General features: G+C 38.2%; 1 long non-coding RNA gene across 1 annotated transcript; it reads right to left on the bottom strand.

Moving 5' to 3' along the window:
• Nucleotides 1-16,610: 16,610 nt before the first annotated feature.
• On the bottom strand, nt 16,611-20,639 carry LOC145542595 (uncharacterized). Its single transcript, XR_014079968.1, has 3 exons — nt 20,506-20,639; nt 19,146-19,293; nt 16,611-18,904 (listed from the first exon to the last, which is right to left on the bottom strand). It is a non-coding gene; the product is annotated as an uncharacterized LOC145542595 (long non-coding RNA).
• Between the last annotated feature and the right edge of the window lie 654 nt (nt 20,640-21,293).

Genomic DNA, 21,293 nt, shown 5'->3' with positions numbered 1-21,293 from the left:
ATACCACTATTTGATTTTAATAATAAAACATTTTGTACTGTTTAAAAAGTGCACATATTTATCTGTTAAGTCCATTTAGTCTAATGTGACATTCAAGGCCTATGTTTCCTTATTAATTTTCTATCTGGATGATCTATCCACTGATGTAAATGGGGTGTTAGCGTTCCCATACTATTACTGTATTTCCTCCAGTTTCTCCATTTATGTATGTTAAGACTTGTTTTGTGGCCGAATATAGAATCTATCCTGGAAGATGTTCAAAGTACACCTGAGAAAAATATGTGTTCTATTGTTTTTGTAAGGAATAATCTGTTTCATTTCAAGGGGATGATGTAAGAAGATACTGAACTCACCTCCTTCAATGGATACACTGAGTCAACAGCTATATAGAGAGTAATTTCCTCTTAAAAAATAATCCAAAGTCTGTCTGAATCGTGACTGCACATTAGACAAATGAGAAGAAACCCACATAGAAATTGGTAGGATTGGTTGGGACACAATATTGCCACAAACCTAACCTTGTCTTCTCAGTAGAGTGACCCCAGCACAGTGAGGAAGAGAAAATTATTAAGTGGAAGCTTTTCCAAGTGGAGTGAAGGGTTCCAATCCCACATAGGGCATTTCAACTTTTAAGACCTGTACCTGAGAGATGAGCCCCCAAAACATCTAATTTTGTAGAGCAGCAGGTTTTGTGTCCTGAGACTCACAACACTGTAATAATTTAAGAAACGTCTCTTAAAACTGTACACTTTCCTAGCCCGTGGCCCAGCTCAGAGGCAGCCAATCCTTGCCTATCTTAAAGGGAAGGAGACTCCCCTTTTTATATTAAAGCACCTGACTAAGGAGGTAGGCATCTAATTTAACATACATATCTAGGAGCCTGCTGAAACACCATATATTGAAGACCTGTGTATTGAAAACTGTTAGACATTAATTAAAAAAATTAAAGAAGACACAAATAAGTGAAAGGCATTTCATGCTAATGGATTGTAAGAATTAATGTAGTTAAATGTCTGTACTACCCAAGGCAATCTATAAATACAATGCAATTTCTATCAATATTCCAATGGCACTTTTCACAAAACTAGAACAATTAGTCCTAAAAATTTTTATATAATCAAAAAAGACCCTGAGTAGCCAAAGCACTAATGAGAAAGAATAACAAAGCTGGAGGCATCAAGAGCCTTGATTTCAAACTATACTACTAAGCTATAATAAATAATATAGTATGATATTGATATAAAAACAGATATAGAGATCAATGGAAGAGATTAGAAAGCCAAGAAATAAACCTATGAATATATTTTAATTAACTTAAGACAAAAGAGTCAAAATATACAGTAGGAAAAAGACAGTCTCTTCAGTAAGTGGTGTTTGGAAAACAGGACAGTCATCTGTAAAAGAAGGCAACTGAGCCACTATGTTACACCACAGACAAAAATTAAAATTGTCGAAATGGACTGAGGACTTGAACATGAGACATGAAACCATAAAATTTCTAGAAGAAAACATTGGTAGTAAGTTCCTTGACATAAGCCTTGGTGATAATTTAGAAAAGGACACCAAAAACAAAAGCAACAGAACTTCAGGAAACAAAAAAGCTTCTGCACAACAAAGTGAAAAGGCAACATACTGAGTGGGAGAAGTATTTCTAAACCATGTATCTTATAAGGTTCCAATATTGAAAATATATGGGGAAATTATTTGCTCAACAGCAAAAAACCAATCAAATTAAAAACTGGCCAGAAGATCTGAGGCATTTTTCTGAAGAAAACATGCAGATGTCAGATAAGTACATGAAAAGATGCTCAACATTAATCATGGAAATGCAAACCAAAATCGCAGTGAAATATCATTTCATACCTGTTAGAATGGTTACTATCAAAAAGACAAAACATAACAACTGCTGGAAGGATAAAGAGAATACTGTTGGTGGGAATAGAAACTGATGTAGCCACTAAAAAAAAAGTAGGGAAGTTCATCAAAAATTAAAAATAGAACCACCATATTAGCCAGCAATTTCATTTCTGGATACTTATCCAGAAAACAAAAGAGAACAAGAAAACCCCCTGAACCAAAAAAGAGATAGGCACACACACACATACCCCCATTTAACAGAAAATTATTTGTAACAACTAAGATATGGAAACAGTATAAGTGTTCATCAATAGATGAATGAATGGAGAAATTTATGTGAAGTTTATATTAAATATATTGGAATATTATTTAGACATAAAAAAGAATGAACACTTGCCATTTGCAACAAAATGGATGGACCTCAAGAGCACTATGCTAAATGAAATGTCAGACAGAGAAACACAAATATTGTATTTTCTTTTTTATTTATGGAATTAAAAAAAAACAAACAAAAGTTCATAACAAAAGTTCATAGATAGAGAGGATACATGGTGGTTGCCAGAATGGAGGGTGGGGTTGGGAAAAATGGGTGAAAGAAGCCAAAAGGTAAAGAAAAAATTTAAAAAGAAAAGAAAATTCTAAAAACTATTAATACAGTCAGTGATGGTCACTCAGTTCAGTTCAGTTGCTCAGTCATGTCTGATTCTTTGTGACCCCATGAACTGCAGCAGGCCAGGCCTCCCTGTCCATCGCCAACTCCTGGAGTGTTTACTCAAACTCATGTCCATCACGTCAGTGATGCCATCCAACCATCTCATCCTCTGTCGTCCCCTTCTCTTCCCACCTTCAATCTTTCCCAGCATCAGGGTCTTTTCAAATGAGTCAGTTCATTGCACCAGGTGGCCAAAGTATTGGAGTTTTAGCTTTAGCATCAGTCCTTCCAATAAATATTTAGGACAGATTTCCTTTGGGATGGACTGGCTGGATCTCCTTGCAGTCTGAAGGACTCTGAAGAGTCTTCTCCAACATCACAGTTCAAAAGCATCAACTCTTCAGTGCTCCGCTTTCTTTATAGTCCAATTCTCACATCCATACATGACTACTGGAGAAACCATAGCTTTGACTAGATGGACCTTTGTTGACAAAGTAATGTCTCTGCTTTTTAATATGCTGTCTAGGCTGGTCATAACTTTTCTCCCAAGAAGCAAGCATCATTTAATTTCATGGCTGCAGTCACGATCTGCAGTGATTTTGGAGCCCCCCAAAATAAAATCTGTCACTGTTTCCACTGTTTTCCCATCTATTTCCCATGAAGTCATGGGACCAGATGCCATGATCTTAGTTTTCTGAATGCTGAGTTTTAAGCCAACTTTTTCCTTCTCCTCTTTCACTTTCATCAAGAGGCTCTTTAATTCTTCACTTTCTGCCGTAAGGGTGGTGTAATTTGCATATCTGAGGTTACTGACATTTCTCCCAGCAATCTTGATTCCAGCTTGTGCTTCATCCTGCCCAGCATTTCTCATGATGTGCTCTGCGTATAAGTTAAATAAGCAGAGTGACAATATACAATGATGGTCACTACAAAATGTTAATGAAAAACTCACCAGGAAGATTCTACAATTTTAAATACACTATATCTAATGGCATATTTGGGCTTTCCAGGTGGCTCAGTGGGTAAAGAATCCACCTGCAGTGTGGGAGACACAGGAGATATGGGTTTAATCCCTGGGTTGGGATGATCCCCTGAAGGAAAGCATAGCAAACCACTCCAGTATTCTTTCCTGGAGAATCTCATGGACAGAGGAGCCTTGCAGCCTATAGTCCATAGGGTCACAGAGTCAGACATGACAGAAGCAACTGAGTACACACAGCAAAATAGCATATTTATTTGACAGAATTGCATGTAGGAATTGATAAATTCATATAATAGTATAAAACACGACAATTGCATAATTTTCTGTGTCTCAGTATTGTTGTTGTTGTTATTCAGTTGCTCGGTCATGCCCTACTCTTTTTGACCCCATGGACTTGTAGCATGCCAAGCTTCCCTGTCCTTCACCATCTTCTGGAGTTTACTCAAACTCATGTCCATTGAGTTGGTGATGCCATCCAACTATCTCATCCTCTGTCATTCCCTTCTCCTCCTGTCTTCAATCTTCCCCAGTATCAGGGTCTTTTCGAGTGTGTCAGCTCTCTGCATCAGGTGGCCAAATTATTGGAGCTTTGGCTTCAGCATCAGTCCTTCCAATGAATATTCAGGACTGATTTCCTTTAGGATGGACTGGTTGCATCTCCTTGCAGTCCAAGGGACTCTCAAGAGTCTTCTCCAACATCACAGTTCAAAAGAATCAATTCTTTGGCACTCAGCTTTCTTTATAGCCCAACTCTTACATCCATACACGACTATTGGAAAAACCATATCTTTGGTTAGACAGATTTTGTTGGCAAAGTAATGTCTCTCCTTTTTAATATGCTGTCTAGGTTAGTCAAAGCTTTTCTTTCAAGGAGCTAGCGTCTTTTAATTTCATGGCTGCAGTCACCATCTGCAGTGATTTTGGAGCCCAAGAAAATAAAGTCTGTCACTGTTTCCATTTTTTCCCCGTCTATTTGCATGAAGTGATGGGACTGGATACCATGATCTTAGTTTTTTTTAATGTTTAGCTTTAAGCCAGATTTTTCACTCTCCTCTTTCATCTTCATCAAGAGACTCTTTAATTCAAAGTTAATTTAATTTAACAGCAAAGTTTTTTAAAGCAGAAAATTCTACATTAGGCTGGAAGCAATATAGACCCCAATAAAAGCTATATGCCTATATCCTTACCCCTGAGAACTTTTGAACAATCCTCTTGACATGAAATAAATAAATAAATAAAGTCTCAGGCATCTATCACCATATGTTGGAGTTGGCATGCAAAATGCAAACCATGCCATCAGGATAAGTCATTTGGCAACTGACGGCTGAGTGGGCACTTAGGGTTATTTTGCAACCCAGCACAGATACCAAAGTAATGACCACCTCATAGACTAGAAGGTCTATTGAAGTAAGCTAGAAAATATCCATATAAACTAATTACAAGGGACCTTGAACAACTGAAAATTAGCAGTTATTGAAAGGAAATACCTTTGGGGGAAGTGAGGTAAGTTAACATAAAAAGCAGTGGTAATGATCTTACTGTGTGGCTGTGAAGCAACAGTAAGTGATTGTGAAAAACAGTGAAAGAAGAGAGAATGCTCTCCAAAAGCAATTTTTTTTTCATCTTTAGGGGAAGAAGTATGGTCAAAAATAGAAGTAAGATTAATGCACATTTATGAACATAATTTTTCCTGGAGAAGAACAATGGACCCTGAAACTGCCACCCATTTTCATTTTTCTATTGAAAAGTTTCTAAGTTCACTTGTTGATATAGTTCAAGAAATCAATGTTATACAAAAAAATAATTGTTTAGGTATAATAGGGCTTCCCTGATGGCTCAGCAGGTAAAGAACCCGCCTGCAATGTGGAGGATGCAGGAGATGCAGTGTTTGATCCCTGGGTCGGGAAGATCCCATGGAAAAGGAAATTGTTACCCACTCCTGTATTCTTGCCTGGACAGATAAGCCTGGTGGGCTACAGTGCAAAGGGATGCAAGGAGCTGGACATGACTGAGCACACATTATGAGTGAGTATAGTCATAATACATGGTGTTCAGATCTGACTCAGAACATATAGGATATAGTACCATATGTCTATATCAGGAATATGACCCCTGAAAGAATAGGATGACATAAAGCAAGTTTAAAAAAAAGAATACTGATTTTTTTTTTTTTTGCCCTCCTGCAGGAGATTATCCTGACCCAGGGGTTGCAGGTATATTCTTTACCACTGAGCTGCTGAAGAAGCCCTCTTAATCTCATTTCCCATATTCAATTAATTATCCATCATTATGGGTTTTATTTCTCAGTGATTTTCACATCACATCTGCACATTCCCTTTCATCCTCATTGACTGTACATGAGTTCTGGCCATCATCTTAACTTAGAATTGTGCAATAGCCTTCATCTATGCTTCATTACTATGTAACACATACTAAACTTTGATTTTTTTATAACTGAAGTTAGAAGCAAACAAATATACTTGGGAGTTACTGGCAATTTGCTAATGACATATGAGGTAACATATTAAATCTTGTTGACTTAACATTTTCTATTGAGAAAAAAGTGCCTATATCATTTTTAATGGAAAGTATATTATTAAGTAAATATTTTAAAATATAAATATTAAAGCATGAAGATGTAAACTTGTTGTCCCAGAGAGTGTGTGTGAGTGAGAACTGAATTTTGGGTACCAGGCACATGGGCAGCACTGAAGAGGGATTTTCAGGTATAAAACTTGAAGAAGTCTTTGTATTTTCTTTATTAACAAGCATGCATTCAAAATGTGTTTAAATTTAAAATACAGCAAAATAAGGACTTCCCTGCTGGTCCAGTGCCTAAGGCTCTATGCTCCCAATGCAGGGCGTGCAGGCTTGGTCCCTAGTCAGGGAATTAGATCCCACATCCACGACTGTGAGTTTGCATACTGCAACTAGACATCCCACGTGCTGCAAGAAAGTGTGTGCCATTAAGAGCTAGTGCAGCCAAATAAGTAAATAAATAAGTGTTTTTAAAATAAATAAAATATAGCCATATATATATATATATATATATATATATATATATATATATTCAATTCAGTTCAGTCACTCAGTCGTGTCTGACTCTTTGCAACCCAATGAAACGCAGCACACCAGACCTCCCGGTCCATCATCAACTCCTGGAGTCCAGCCAAACCCATGTCCATTGAGTCGGTGATGCCATCCAAACATCTCATCCTCTGTCATCCCCTTCTCCTCCTGCCCTCAATCTTTCCCAGTATCAGGGTCTTTTTCAATGAGTCAGCTCTTCGCATCAGGTGGCCAAAGTATTGGAGTTTCAGCTTCACATCAGTCCTTCCAATGAACACCCAGGACTGATCTCCTTTGGGATGGACTGGTTGGATCTCCTTGTAGTCCAAGGGACTCTCAAGAGTCTTCTCCAACACCACAGTTCAAAAGCATCAATTCTTCTGCGCTCAGCTTTCTTTATAATTCAACTCTCACATCCATACATGACCACTGGAAAAACAATAGCCTTGACTAGACAGACCTTTGTTGGCAAACTAATGTCTCTGCTTTTTAATATGCTATCTAGGTTGGTCATAACTTTCCTCCCAAGGAGTAAGTGTCTTTTAATTTCATTGCTGCAATCACCATCTGCAGTGATTTTGGAGCCCAGAAAAATAAAGTCAGCCACTGTTTCCACTGTTTCCCCATCTATTTGCAATGAAGTGATGTGACATTGTACAAGAGACAGGGATCAAGAAAATCCCCATGGAAAAGAAATGCAAAACAGCAAAATGGCTGTCTGAGGAGGCCTTACAGATAGCTGGGAAGAGAAGAGAAGGGAAAAGCAAAGGAGAAAAGGAAAGATATTCCCATCTGAATGCAGAGTTCCAAAGAAGAGCAAGGAGAGATAAGAAAGCCTTCCTCAGCGATCAGTGCAAAGAAATAGAGGAAAACAACAGATTGGGAAAGACTAGAGATCTCTTCAAGAAAATTAGAGATACCAAAGGAACATTTCATGCAAAGATAGGCTCCATAAAGGACAGAAATGGTATGGACCTAACAGAAGCAGAAGATATTAAGAAGAGGTGGCAAGAATACACAGAAGAACTGTACAAAAAAGATCTTCACGACCCAGATAATCACGATGGTGTGATCACTCACCTAGAGCCAGACACCCTGGAATGTGAAGTCAAGTGGGCCTTAGAAAGCATCACTACGAACAAAGCTAGTGGAGGTGATGGAATTCCAGTTGAGCTATTTCAAATCCTCAAAGGTGATGCTGTGAAAGTGCTGCACTCAATATGCCAGCAAATTTGGAAAGCTCAGCCGTGGCCACGGGACTGGAAAAGGTCAGTTTTCATTCCAATCCCAAAGAAAGGCAATGCCAAAGAATGCTCAAACTACCGCACAATTGCACTCATCTCACATGCTAGTAAAGTGATGCTCAAAATTCTCCAAGCCAGGCTTCAGCAATACGTGAACCGTGAACTTCCAGATGTTCAAGCTGGTTATAGAAAAGGCAGAGGAAACAGAGATCAAATTGCCAATATCTGCTGGATCATCGAAAAAGCAAGAGAGTTCCAGAAAAACATCTATTTCTGCTTTATTGACTATGCCAAAGCCTTTGACTGTGTGGATCACAATAAACTGTGGAAAATTCTGAAAGAGATGGGAATACCAGACCATCTGACCTGTCTCTTGAGAAACCTGTATGCAGGTCAGGAAGCAACAGTTAGAACTGGACATGGAACAACAGACTGGTTCCAAATAGGAAAAGGAGTACGTCAAGGCTGTATATTGTCACCCTGCTTATTTAACTTCTATGCAGAGTACATCATGAGAAACGCTGGGCTGGAAGAAACACAAGCTGGAATCAAGATTGCTGGGAGAAATATCAATAACCTCAGATATGTGGATGACACCACCCTTATGGCAGAAAGTGAAGGAGAACTAAAGAGCCTCTTGATGAAGGTGAAAGAGGAGAGTGAAAAAGTTGGCTTAAAGCTCAACGTTCAGAAAACTAAGATCATGGCATCTTGTCCCATCACTTCATGGGAAAAAGATGGGGAAACAGTGGAAACAGTGTCAGACTTTATTTTTGGGGGCTCCAGAATCACTGCAGATGGTGACTGCAGCCATGAAATTAAAAGACGCTTACTCCTTGGAAGGAAGGTTATGGCCAAGCTAGATAGCATACTTAAAAGCAGAGACATTACTTTGCCAACAAAAGTCTGTCTAGTCAAGGCTATGGTTTTTCCAGTGGTCATGTATGGATGTGAGAGTTGGACGGTGAAGAAAGCTGAGTGCCGCAGAATTGATGCTTTTGAACTGTGGTGTTGGAGAAGACTCTTGAGAGTCCCTTGGACTGCAAGGAGATCCAGTCAATCCATCCTAAAAGAGATCAATCCTGGGTGTTCATTGGAAGGACTGATGTTGAAGCTGAAACTCCAATACTTTGGCCACCTCATGCGAAGGGTTGACTCATTGGAAAAGACCCTAATTCTGGGTAGGATTGGGGGTGGAAGGAGAAGGGGACGACAGAGGATGAGATGGTTTGATGGCATCACCTACTAGATGGACATGGGTTTAGGTAGACTCCGGGAGTTGGTGATGGACAGAGAGGTCTGGCATGCTGCGGTTCATTGGGTCGCAAAGAGTCAGACACGACTGAGCGACTGAACTGAACTGATGTGACCAGATGCCATGATCTTAGTTTTCTGAATGCTGAGCTGTAAGCCAACTTTTTCACTCTCCTCTTTCACTTTCATCACGAGGTTCTTTAGTCCTTCTTCACTTTCTGCCATAAGGGTGGTGTCATCTGCATATCTGAGGTTATTGATATTTCTCCCGGCAATCTTGCTTCCAGCTTGTGCTTCCTCCAGCCCAGCGTTTCTCATGATGTACTCTGCATATAAGTTAAATAAGTAGGGTGACAATATGCAGCCATGACGTACTCCTTTTCCTATTTGGAACCAGATATATACAAAATATAATAGTACATTTTGGCATGAATAAAGCTAGGTTAATGGTGGAACTGGATGAATTACTAAAGAAGATGTATATATACATACTTTTTTAACTTTTTATTTTGTATTGGTGTATAGGCAATTAACAACGTTGTGATAGTTTCAGGTGAGCGGCAAAGAGACTCAGCCACACATATACATGTATCCATTCTCCCCCAAACTCCCCTCCCATCCAGGCTCCTACACAACATTGTGCAGTATTCCCATGCTATACAGTAGGATCTTATTAGTCATACATTTTAAATATAGCATTGTGTACATGTCCACTCCCAACTCCCTAACTATCCCTTCTCCCATCCTTCTCTGTGACAATGATAAGTTTGAAGAACATATTAATTACCCACAGTGAAATCTATGTATATGTATAATGCTTTTGTTTGAGCACAACCAAGAAACATAAATAATTTGAGAAGTTCCTATTAGATACAAGTTGACCAATTTAATGTTGATCAAGTGCTAATTACAATGACTTCAGAATTCAAATTAGCAAAACCTCAATCAAGAAGGACTTGGTAGGGATTCTCCTGGTAGTCTCGTGGTTACAATGCAGGTTTTCATTGCTATGGACTTGAGTTTGATTCCTGATCAGGGAACTAAGATCCCACAAGCCTTGTGGATGGTCAAAAAAGCAAAAAGTAGAATGCCTTGGCAATATCATTAGCTTGGCTTTTTTTACCCCTTTCTATGGGCACTTTGTTTATTGTTTGTTCTGTCATCCAGACATCTCTGACTCTTTGCAACCGCATAGACTGCAGCACGCCAGGCCTCACAGTCTATCACCATCTCCTGAAGTTTGCCCTAGTTCATGTCCATTGCATCGATGATGCCATCCAGCCATCTCACCTTCAAACATGCTCCTCTACTTCTGCCCTCAATCTTTCCCAGCATGAAGGAGTTTTCCAGTGAGTCAGCTTTTCACATCAGGTGACCAAAATACTGGAGTTTCAACTTCAGCATCAGTCCTTGCAATGAGTATTCAGGATTGATTTACCTTAAGATTGATCGGTTTGATCTCTTTGCCATCCAAGGGACTCTCAGAAGTCTTCTCCAGCACCATGGCTCAAAGGCATTAAGTTTTCAGAGCTCCACCTTCTTTACAGTCCAGCTCTCACAACTGTACCCCTTGACTATATGGCTCTCACAACTCTCACTTGCTTTGACAATATGGACCTTTGTCAGCAATGTCTCTGCTTTTCAATGCACTGTCTAGGTTTGTCATAGTTTCCTGCCAAGAGGCTTCTGATTTCATGGCTGCAGTCACCATCTGCAGTGATTTTAGAGCTCAAGAAGAGGAAATCTGTCACTGTTTCCACATTCTGCCCTTCTATTTGCCATGAAGTAATGGGGCCAGATGCCATGATCTTAGTTTTTTAACATTTAGTTTTAAGCCCGCTCTTTCACTCTCCTCCTTCACCCTCATCAAGAGACTCTTTAGTTCCTCTTTGCTTTCTGCCATCAGAGTGGTGCCATCCCTATATCTGAGACTGTTGAAATTTCTCCCATCTATCTTGGTTCCAGCTTGTAACTCAAGCTACCCACTGGGCGGGAAGGCAGGACACTAATAATTAATTGAAGGCACAAGAAGTTCCAGGGCAGAAGCCAGTCTTTGATACCGGATTTCCCAGGTCTGCCCTGGAACTTCTTGTGCCTTGAATTAATTATTAGTGTCCTGCCTTCCTGCCCAGTGGACAGCCTCCTGACTGCTGTTTCATGTTTCATAGACAACAGGAGGTGCTCCAGATTCAAGCCCTTCTATCTCAGCAATGCAGCACTTTTCAACTACCTGTGGTATTTCTTACAATTGTTTATTCCTTTTGGTACTCTAGGAATTGCTGTTCTTGTTTTCTAGTCCTCAAAAGTTCTATATTTAAAGCCTTTATAGAAACTCTATGACAATTCCAAATCTGTCCAGAAGTGCTTTACGGGGGCTATTTACCTACCTGGTTAAATTACACATTTCCTGGAAGAATTTTCCAGTTTACTCAAATCCCTTTTTCAGTTGCATTGCCACTGACCTATCTCTTTAGACTTGACCAAGTTCAACTAGTTTTTATTAGCTCAATTTTTAATGGGAAATATTATCGAGCATTTACCAAATATTTGGCAGTCTATATTCCTATATCACATGCCTCTTCCAGTTCTATGAGGTACGTAGAGAAAGTTACAAAACACAGACAGAAGACAGAGCCAGTAATTTGGGTTAAGAGCTTGGTTATGCCACTTACTGGCTATGTAAGTAAGTAGACAAATAAATAGACAAGTCACTCTTTTTGTAGATACTTCAGATAATAAAAGTACCCACCTTAGAGTTTTGTGAGTAGCGATTGAGCTAATAAATGTAACACACTTAGAGCAGTGACTGCATACAATCAGCATTATATGAATTTCAACTACTTATATTTTACTCATTTTGAAAATAGAAAATAGGCTCAGAGGGATTGAAGTTGTTCAAGTTCAAATAGCTATATCATTATTTAGATGGCTGTCTATTTTTGAAAACCTGTATTTCTCTAACCTTTGATGAAAAATGCTTTATCAATACCCTATCTCTAAATCTTCATGCATGTCAGCTCCCCCGCCGCCCAGACACATACACATACAGCTTAAAATCCATAGAAAAAAGTCTGAAAGTTTACTGATATTTAAGATTTGGGGATGTATTGTCAAAATATTTCTCAATTTCATCTTTCACCAACTGTAAATGAAGGTATCCATCCACCAAAACTCTTATCAACATTGGGTCATATTTACTTTTTATATCAGAATCCATTCCTGCCCAATTTAACAATATTAAGAAGATGGCTTTATTTTAAAGTAGTTTTTTCTTTGCTAATATTTGGCAACAATTGAATCATGTCAAAATCTCCATTTAGAAAATACAGACAAAATTCCAAATTATTGTTCCCAGTTCTGAGCATAGACTATACAATTTTTGTATGAGTGTCTCATATCTAGCATTTTGTGCTTGGAAGGACTTTGGGTTGGCATCTACAACATCATCTGAATTACTATTTTCTTTCATTCAACTTTCTCTGATGTGGCACGGTTGTAAGTGGTTTACCAAGCTTGATCCCTCTCCTCTAAATATGCTAATTGGGATTCTAGGTATATTTTCAAGGCAAACATTAATGTTTGGACATTCAGCATCTATTTACATTTTTCCTCAAGGAGTATGCCTTAAACTATTATGTTTCAGCCAAAAGTACAAACACTGTTTGTCAGTCTCAAAAGGTCTTATCTTTCTGTTTGAGGCTGCAGTGAAAGTTAGAGAGTGGTTATTATGAAGAGAAGATAGGAGATAGAAGAATAAGAAAGTAGATTGATTTGGGAACTCCGTAGGGCTTCCCAAGTGGTGCTAGTGGTAAAGAATCTGCCTGACAACGCAGGAGACATAGAGGCATGGGTTGGATCCTGGGGTCGGGAAGATCCCCTGAAGGAGGGCATGGCAACCCACTCCAGTATTCTTGCCTGGAGAATCCCAAGGACAGAGGATCCTGGCACGCTACAGTCCATAGGGTCATACAGAGTCGGACATGACTGAAATGACTTAGTATGCACGCACAGAGATTCCATATTGAATGGATGTTTGGAGAGACTATGCTAAAGAAATACAGATTTTTAACGCTTACTATTCAAAAGTTCTTTAAGTTGTAGAAACTAAAAACAAATATAAAGTTGACCAGTTAAAGATCCAAGGGAGGAGTATCAGTTTCACATCAAGACTTCTGAAAAACTAACTGAATGAAAAAACAAAATCTCCATGCAGTTATGACTTTACTCTTTCTGCATACAGAAACATTAAAGTTGTTCAATTACATTTGATACATACACAGATACACACACACTTAAAGAGAGTAAGTGTGTTGGAACATGTTTAATACTAGCTCTCTAAAGAAGCAAAATACCCCTCTTTCTGGGTTGCAACCAGGAAAGGTGCAGAAGAGAAGAAAAAGAAGCTTCATGCTATGCCAGAAACCCTCAAGAAAAAGCTAAAGAATTTGGCAGAGCTTAAGATCAAGTGCCTGAGAAAGAAGTTTGCCAATAAGATGCTTGGAAAGGCAAGGAGGAAGCTTCTCTCTGAAAAAGCTAAACACCACTACAAGGAATACAGGGAGATGTACAGAAATGAAACTTGAATGGCTAGGATAGCGCAAAAAGGCGGCAACTTGTATGTACCCACTGAACCCAAATTGGCATTTGTCATCAAGATCAGAGGTATCAGTTGGTGTGGACCCAAACGTTTGAAAGATGTTTCAGCTTCTTTGCCTCTGTCAGATCTTCAATGACTCCTTTGCGAAGCTCAACAAGGCTTCAGTTAACATACTGAGAATTATGGAACCATACAGGTAACCTGAATCAACCCTGAATATTCATTGGAAGGACTGATGCTGAAATTGAAGCTCCAATACTTTGGTCACCTGATGAGAAGAGCTGACTCATTGGAAAAGACTGATGCTGGGAAAGATTGAAGGCAGGAGGAGAAGGGGATGACAGAGGATGAGATGGTTGGATGGCATCTCCGACTCGATGGACATGAGTTTGAGCAAGCTCTGGGAGATAGTGAAGGACAGGGAAGACCGGCGTGGTGCAGTCCATGGGAGCGCAGAGTCAGACACGACTGAGCGGCTGAACAACAACAACGTTACCAAATCTGAAGTATGTAAACGAACCGATCTACAAACATGGTTATGGAAAAATCAACAAGAAGCAAATTGCCCTGAAGAATAATGTCTTGATTGCTCGATCTCTTGACTAATAAAGCATCATCTACATGGAGGATTTGACTCATGAGATCTATACTGTTGGAAAACATTTTAACAAAGCAAACAACTATCTATGGCCCTTCAAATTATCTTCTCCATGAGGTGGAATGAAGAAAAAGACCATGCATTTTATAGAAGGTGGAGATGCTGGCAACAGGGAAGACCAGATCAACAGGTTGAAGGGTACCTACCAACTAAGGTGTCTACCATGATTATTTTTGTAATATGGTCAGTTGATAAACAATGATTGCTTTCAAATTGAGAAAAAAGAAGCAAAAGACCTGATTTGTGACATTTGCCAATTTCATTGGTATAAATGCCTCCACTGTGGTCAATTTCAAGCTACCAACAAAATATCACCGGTGTTGGAAAGAGGTTCACAAATCAACTTTCATGAGACAGCGCCAGCTGGGTCTAACACACCACTATGGAGTCTTCAAAACAAATGGCAATTTATTACGTTGTCACAGGAATCTGTAACTGCAGCTTCCTACATCACCACACACAATTAAACCTGATGTGTGCTGTCAGATGCAGAAAAAATGCATAACAAGGACAGAGGAATAAACTTCCATACTTGCTCTATCCCTTAGCTTAAATGGGCAGTGCTACCACTTGATCTGCATCTAAAAGTTTCCTCCTTGATCTGTGGAAAATAAATGAAAGCGACCTTCTTGAGGCTGAAGAAAATAAATTGTTAACCCCTGGGGCCACGAAAAATAAATAGGGAGGCTTTGTTCAAGCTAAAGAAAATAAATAAAACATAAAAGATGCTATTTCAGGGACAAAGATTTATCATTTTTAAAGCTGTTTGAGGGCTAGGCTAATATTGCAAAGTTCCAGAGGGTAGCTCCACACTACTTCCCTGAAAAACTCATTATAAACCAACTACAGCCATCCTCTGAATTGCAAAATGCCTGGCAGTAGTCTGGTAGTTTGTCCCTCTGCTTATTTTTCAGGAAATAAATTGTCTTCTTTCTTTATAGGAGATGATGCCTCTGTTCTGTTTGCTTCTTAAGTTGCTTTGCATGTAAGCAGTAAATTGTCCTATTTCAGCTCAGAGACAACTTGTCAGAGAACATACTCAAAGTCATCTTTCCAGCTTCCCAGTCTCCTCTGAAAGTATCTAGAGTATTGGGTAATCCATTCACTATCCATACATGGCTTATAATTATTTCAGTGGCTGATTTGTGTCTCAAAAAGCCTAACTGTAAATTATTATTTAATATGGCAGTACTTCTTGCATTATCCATAAAACCATGAAATAACTAAGTCTGAGAGAAACAATGCAGTACATGTAAATTTGAAAAATGGTGCATTTTAATTATTTTTTCCTATTAAAGTTTTCTCCTTTATTCTCTGAGAAACATAGACTAAATGTAAAAATGAAGATATTTTTGCCATTTACTCCCAAACTGAGAAGCATTTTATAATTGAAAAAATTAAATATTTTGTTTTCTAGTTACTGTTTTGAACAGCAACTTAATCCCAAAGCAAGTATCAAGTGCACACGATGTGATGGCCCTCTACTAGATGCTAGAACAGTCTTACTCAGCTTTGCACATAAGAATAAATTTTATAGCATTGTTAAGTTCAGGTATTTCTCATCTAAAGTCTATACCTTATCAAGATCATAAGCACTGGAGATATCGCGAAGTGCTGAGCCAGCATCACTCTGTTAGGTTCATCCTTTTTATAAAAATTTAAGGGGCAAAAGGAACAAAAGTTAAAAATGGTTACGCAAAACAGTTAAAAGCAATATAAAAAGTTCAGTTTGTATGATGATTTTAAAACAGGAACCCATATCTGAGAGTGACCAGGTAAATAGGTGAAAAGATCAGATGTCATCAGGTGAAATTTGTTGTAACCAATGGGCTTGTTGCTTGATTTTGTGTAATTGAGTTTTAAATCTCTCCAGTGGCATTTATCCTTGTGAAGAAGGTGGTATTTGTTATTTCATAAGTGCCTCTTTGTTCAACAAGTAGATAACTGAGGACTATGTGATTGTCCCAAATTATTGGTTTGGCCAAAAATTTCATTCAAATTTTTCCATAAGATGTTAGTTACAGAGTGAAGTAAGCCAGAAAGAAAAACACCAATACAGTATACTAACACATATATATGGAATTTAGTAAATCAGTAAAGATAACCCTGTATGCGAGACAGCAAAAGAGACACAGATATATAGAACAGTATTATGGACTCTATGGGAGAGGGCGAGGGTGGGATGATATGGGAGAATGGCACTGAAGCATGTACATTATCATATGTGAAACGAATCGCCAGCCCAGGTTCGATGCATGATACAGGGTACTCGGGACTGGTGCACCAGGATGATCCGGAGGGATGGGATGGGGAGGGAGGTGGGAGGGGGGTTCTGGAAGGTGAACACATGTACACCCATGGTGGATTCATGTCAGTGTATGGCAAAACAAACACAATATTGTAAAGTTAAAAAATAGATAAATAAACTAAAAAAAAAAAAAAAGATGTTAGTTACCTGAATAAACATTCTGGTTAAGCCAATACTTTAGCCAGTGAGCCAAGTGGTCACCACTGTGTTGCTATTGCCTTGGCTGTGGAATCAGCCAACTCTCCTCATGTCAGAGAGAGGTTTCTGATCAAGCATTCATTAGCACTTTTTTCCAACCCAAAGAAGGAGGACTTTCCATATGGAAGCAAACTTAGAGTCATGCATGCCTCCTGGAAGTTCTCATTTAAGGTGACCATGGACCAATGAGATGCTTCAAGTCTTACTCTATAGCTGCTGTCAAGGAGACACCAAGTGAAATTGGCAGTGGCACTTGAGACAAGTGAAAAGAATTGTTACAGTATGGACTAAAGAGTCACCATTGAAATGAACAGATAGAAATTTCTGCTGGCAAACCCAACAAATAAGTAAGTTTCCCACTTTTACAATAGATTGGAAATGTGGATATGAGCATTGTTTTTCCAAGAAAAAGAAGAGGTTAAGGAAAAAGATACATAGGTCTGTTCCAATCATCTTAAGAAAGCTGTCTCCCTCAACTGTCATCTACTTCAATTTCTGGTCAGTTGGATTCAGACATTTCCATGGCTTGTATAGAACTAGGTGTCAGATGGACTCTTATTTATTGTGAGATGTGCACTTAAGGCTGGAGTCTGAAGTCTGACTGCCATCTGGGTGGTGAGGAGAACCTGGTATGGTCCTTTCTAAGGAGATTTAAGGGTAATCTTTGTTCTTATTGATTTCAAATCAGATGAGTGGAAGAAAAATGGAAATGTTAGTTTAGAGATTTATAGTCAGGTATTTGGAGACACTAAAAGAGTTTAGAATTCAGTCCAGCTTACAACATATAATAAAACCTTGAAGACAACTCAATTCAGTTAAGTTCAGTCGCTCAGTCGTGTCTGACTCTTTGCAACCCCATGGACTGCAGCATGCCAGGCTTCCTTGTCCATCACCAACTCCTGGAGCCTACTCAAACTCATGTCCATCACATCAGTGATGCCATCCAACCATCCCATCCTCTGTCATCCCCTTCTCCTCCTACCTTCAATTTTTCCCAGCATCAGGGTCTTTTCCAATGAGTCGGTTCTTCTGCATCAGGTGGCCAAAGTACTGGAGTTTCAATCAATAGAACAAGAATCTAGTATCTATATAGGTGTAGACATAATTTCTTTCTCCATACTTATTCCCCCTTTTATCAAAGATAATCATAGTAAAATTAATTTGTCTGTATTAAACTTGGCCTGATTATTTACATAAATGCAGCAAGAATAGTGACTGATCATATAAGTTCTTTTTTTAAGATTATTTTGCTGGAATCTTGGCCATTTATAAAAGCTGTCTGAGTCTATGTCTGTCATTCTTCAATATAAAATTCAGTCAAAGCCTTGGTGATATAACCAATATTTCCAATTGCTTTCTGTCACAAGGAGAACAGATTCTTATTAAATTTATGCAAATACATATATTGTTATGAAAATAAGAATATTTAATGACAGTTTTCAATTTTTGGAGGGATCGGGTAGGGAAAACAGACAGATAAATGTCTCATCCTTGTTTACAAAGTATATTTTATTGAATTGCTATAAGTCACAGATACTTGAAAGAAAGGGTTTCTTAAATCTGGAAAAGTAAAATAGCAGAGAATCTATATAAGAAGTCATAAAAATTATAATCATCCTTAGTCTCTTGTAATTAGAAGGACTAATAATTCTTGTCAATCTTGATCTTGGGTTAACAACTTTAGGAATCAATGAGTTTTCCATTAAAGTTTTAAAAAATTTACCTAGTTCAGTGTTATGATCTTAAAGTTATCAGAAACCTTCATGCTACAATATACTTACCAGGGTCATTTCCATGAATCTCCTTGAAGATGAAGCATTTCTCTAGGAACATTTTTGCAAAGAATCAGAGTAAAACAATGGTGCTGTTGTTTAGTTACTAAGTTATGTCTGACTCTTAGGGACCCCATGGACTGACCCCAGGGACCGTAGCTAATCAGGCTCCTCTGTCCATGGGATATCTCAGGCAAGAATACTGGAGTGGGTTTCTATTTCCTTCTCCAGGGGATCTTCCTGACCCAGGGATCAAACCCATGTCTTCTGCATTGATAGGCGTGTTCTTTACCACTGAGCCACAAGGGAAGCCCTGAGTAAAACAATAACTGTCTATAAATGATGAAATACTTGAGAATAGTAAAGGTTAAAGATCTGATGAGAGTTAATTATAATGCAATTGACAAAGGAATTTGGTTATTTATCTGAAGTACAACATTTTTAAGGTAACATATTTTAAGATAGTAGTTAGAACAGAATAATAGTTATACCAGCATATGTCAGATTTCTGAAACACTTATTTTATATATATATACATACATATATATATATACCTATATGCTGCTACTGCTGCTGCTAAGTTGCTTCAGTTGTGTCCGACTCTTTGTGACCCCAGAGACTGCAGCACATCAGGCTCCCCCATCCCTGGGATTCTCCAGGCAAGAATACTGGAGTGGGTTGCCATCACCTTCTCCGATATACCTATATAGATACAATATATTATTTCATATTTGACAATGCTTCCTATATGATTTCCCACATCAAATAAGCCTAATTGGTTTAATATCTCCCTTCTTATAAGGAGAGAAAATATATATTTTGAGATATTCTAAGGACCCTAGGGAAAAATCCCAAAGTTAATTCAGGGTCACAGAGATTTCATTTAGAATTTGATTTTGTGGAGTTTGTTAAAAATATCAACAGGTTTGGAAATTTGACTAAATTGGATTACAATTCATTATGGAATAATACTTAATTACCTACTTAATCAAATGACAAAAAGATTTCAATGGCAAATACAAAAATTTACATTGCTGCAAAAAGGTGAATTTCTTTCAACATTGAGAACATACAGATTTCTGACTAGCCAAAGATGTGATCAAGACAAAACACAGAATCGTTTTTTTTCAGGCAGATTATAGTGAAGACAAAGAGACTTTCTCCTTTTTACAGAGAGAAAAAACAAATTCTAATTTTGGTTTTAATATCAACATTACCAGTGTACCTTTGACACTAAAATTCACTTTAATTAAATTCATTTTAATGTTAGCCAAATTGAGCATATACAAAAATTCCTCTTTAAAGATTTCTCTCTCATAAGCCTTCTCCCATCCAAGTACCAACCAGGCCCGACCCTGCTTAGCTTCCGAGATCAGACGAGATCAGGCACGTTCAGGGTGGTATGGCCGTAGACTCATAAGCCTTCTATAACTTAAAATTTTCATTGTCCTATCTTTTCTGCCCTTTCTTATTCTGACAAACGTTTTAGTTTAGAACTTATTTTTTTCCTCAACAGCCATGACAAGAATACATCTCCATCATTCATACTGTCTTTTACAGAAAATATGTATCCTACTTTTCATATATAGCCATTTTTTGTCTTTTTTATTTTTAGTAGTTTTATTTTTAAAAAAACTTTTTGCTGACAATTTCAACTTTGTTTTTTCAAGATGGTATTCTCTCAATTTCAAAAACTTACAAAGCTTATCTAAGAAATAAATGGTGCAAGAATAACTACAGATTTACTCTAATAGTATAGCATAATTGCCTATGCCTTAAGTTATATATAGTTAAAATAAACCACAAACTTTTTGGAAATTTAAGTATGAAATTCACTCGTATCTGTAGGTTTATACACTTATTGCTCTGCTAGACTAAGAGTGGTAGAATAAGCAAGGGTGATAGGATCCTCACCTTATTCCTGAAGAGGGTTGCTCTTGGTTGAGTAAACAGAAAAAAGATTTGAAAGATGAGATGACAACTTCTAAACTGATAACAGAGTTGTGAACATCTTGGAAGCCAAGATCAGAATTCCCAGCCTTGCAAGTAGTTAAAAGAAATGGGAGAAGTTCTTTTAAACAAAGATTGCTGCCTGGCTGTAAATCTGAAAAGATAAGGCAACAAAGTATCAGCCTCCTAAAGAGTGATTATAGTCTGCCTTGAGGAATTATCACTGTGTTTGTGCAAGACAGAAAGAGTAGTTGTTGTTTTATTGGCCTTTCCAGCTGATCGTATAGACTCTTTTGTTGCTCAAGTCGCCGTGGTATAAGCGCAGTGGCCTTCACATATGTTGTCTCATTCTGTAGCAAGAAGTATTAGTGTATATATGGCCCAGCACATAGCTATACTTATACAACCAATAAGTAATTGAAATATAAGTTTAACAAGCTGACATGTAAGTCTTATTTTTGAGTATATGCCATGCATGTATTCCGTTTTTGCATTTTATAAGATTACTCATATATATGTACATAATGTGAAAGTGAAAGCATTAGTCACTCAGTTGTGTCTGATCTTGGTGACTCCATAGACTGTAACCTGCCAGGCTCCTTTGTCCATGGAACTCTCCAGGAAAGAATACTGGAGTGGGTTACCGTTCCCTTCTCCAGGAGATCTTCCCAACCCAGGGATCAAACCTGGGTCTCCTGCATTGCGGGCAGATTCTTTACCATCTAAGCCAGCAGGGAAGCCCCATGTATATA

The sequence above is a fragment of the Giraffa tippelskirchi genome, chromosome 3 (assembly GCF_054371585.1).
Source record: "Giraffa tippelskirchi isolate mGirTip1 chromosome 3, T2T-mGirTip1v1.2.pri, whole genome shotgun sequence".
Lineage (NCBI taxonomy): Eukaryota > Metazoa > Chordata > Mammalia > Artiodactyla > Giraffidae > Giraffa > Giraffa tippelskirchi.
The sequence above is the reverse complement of the archived record's forward strand: the minus strand, read 5'-3'. Positions and strand labels throughout refer to the sequence as shown.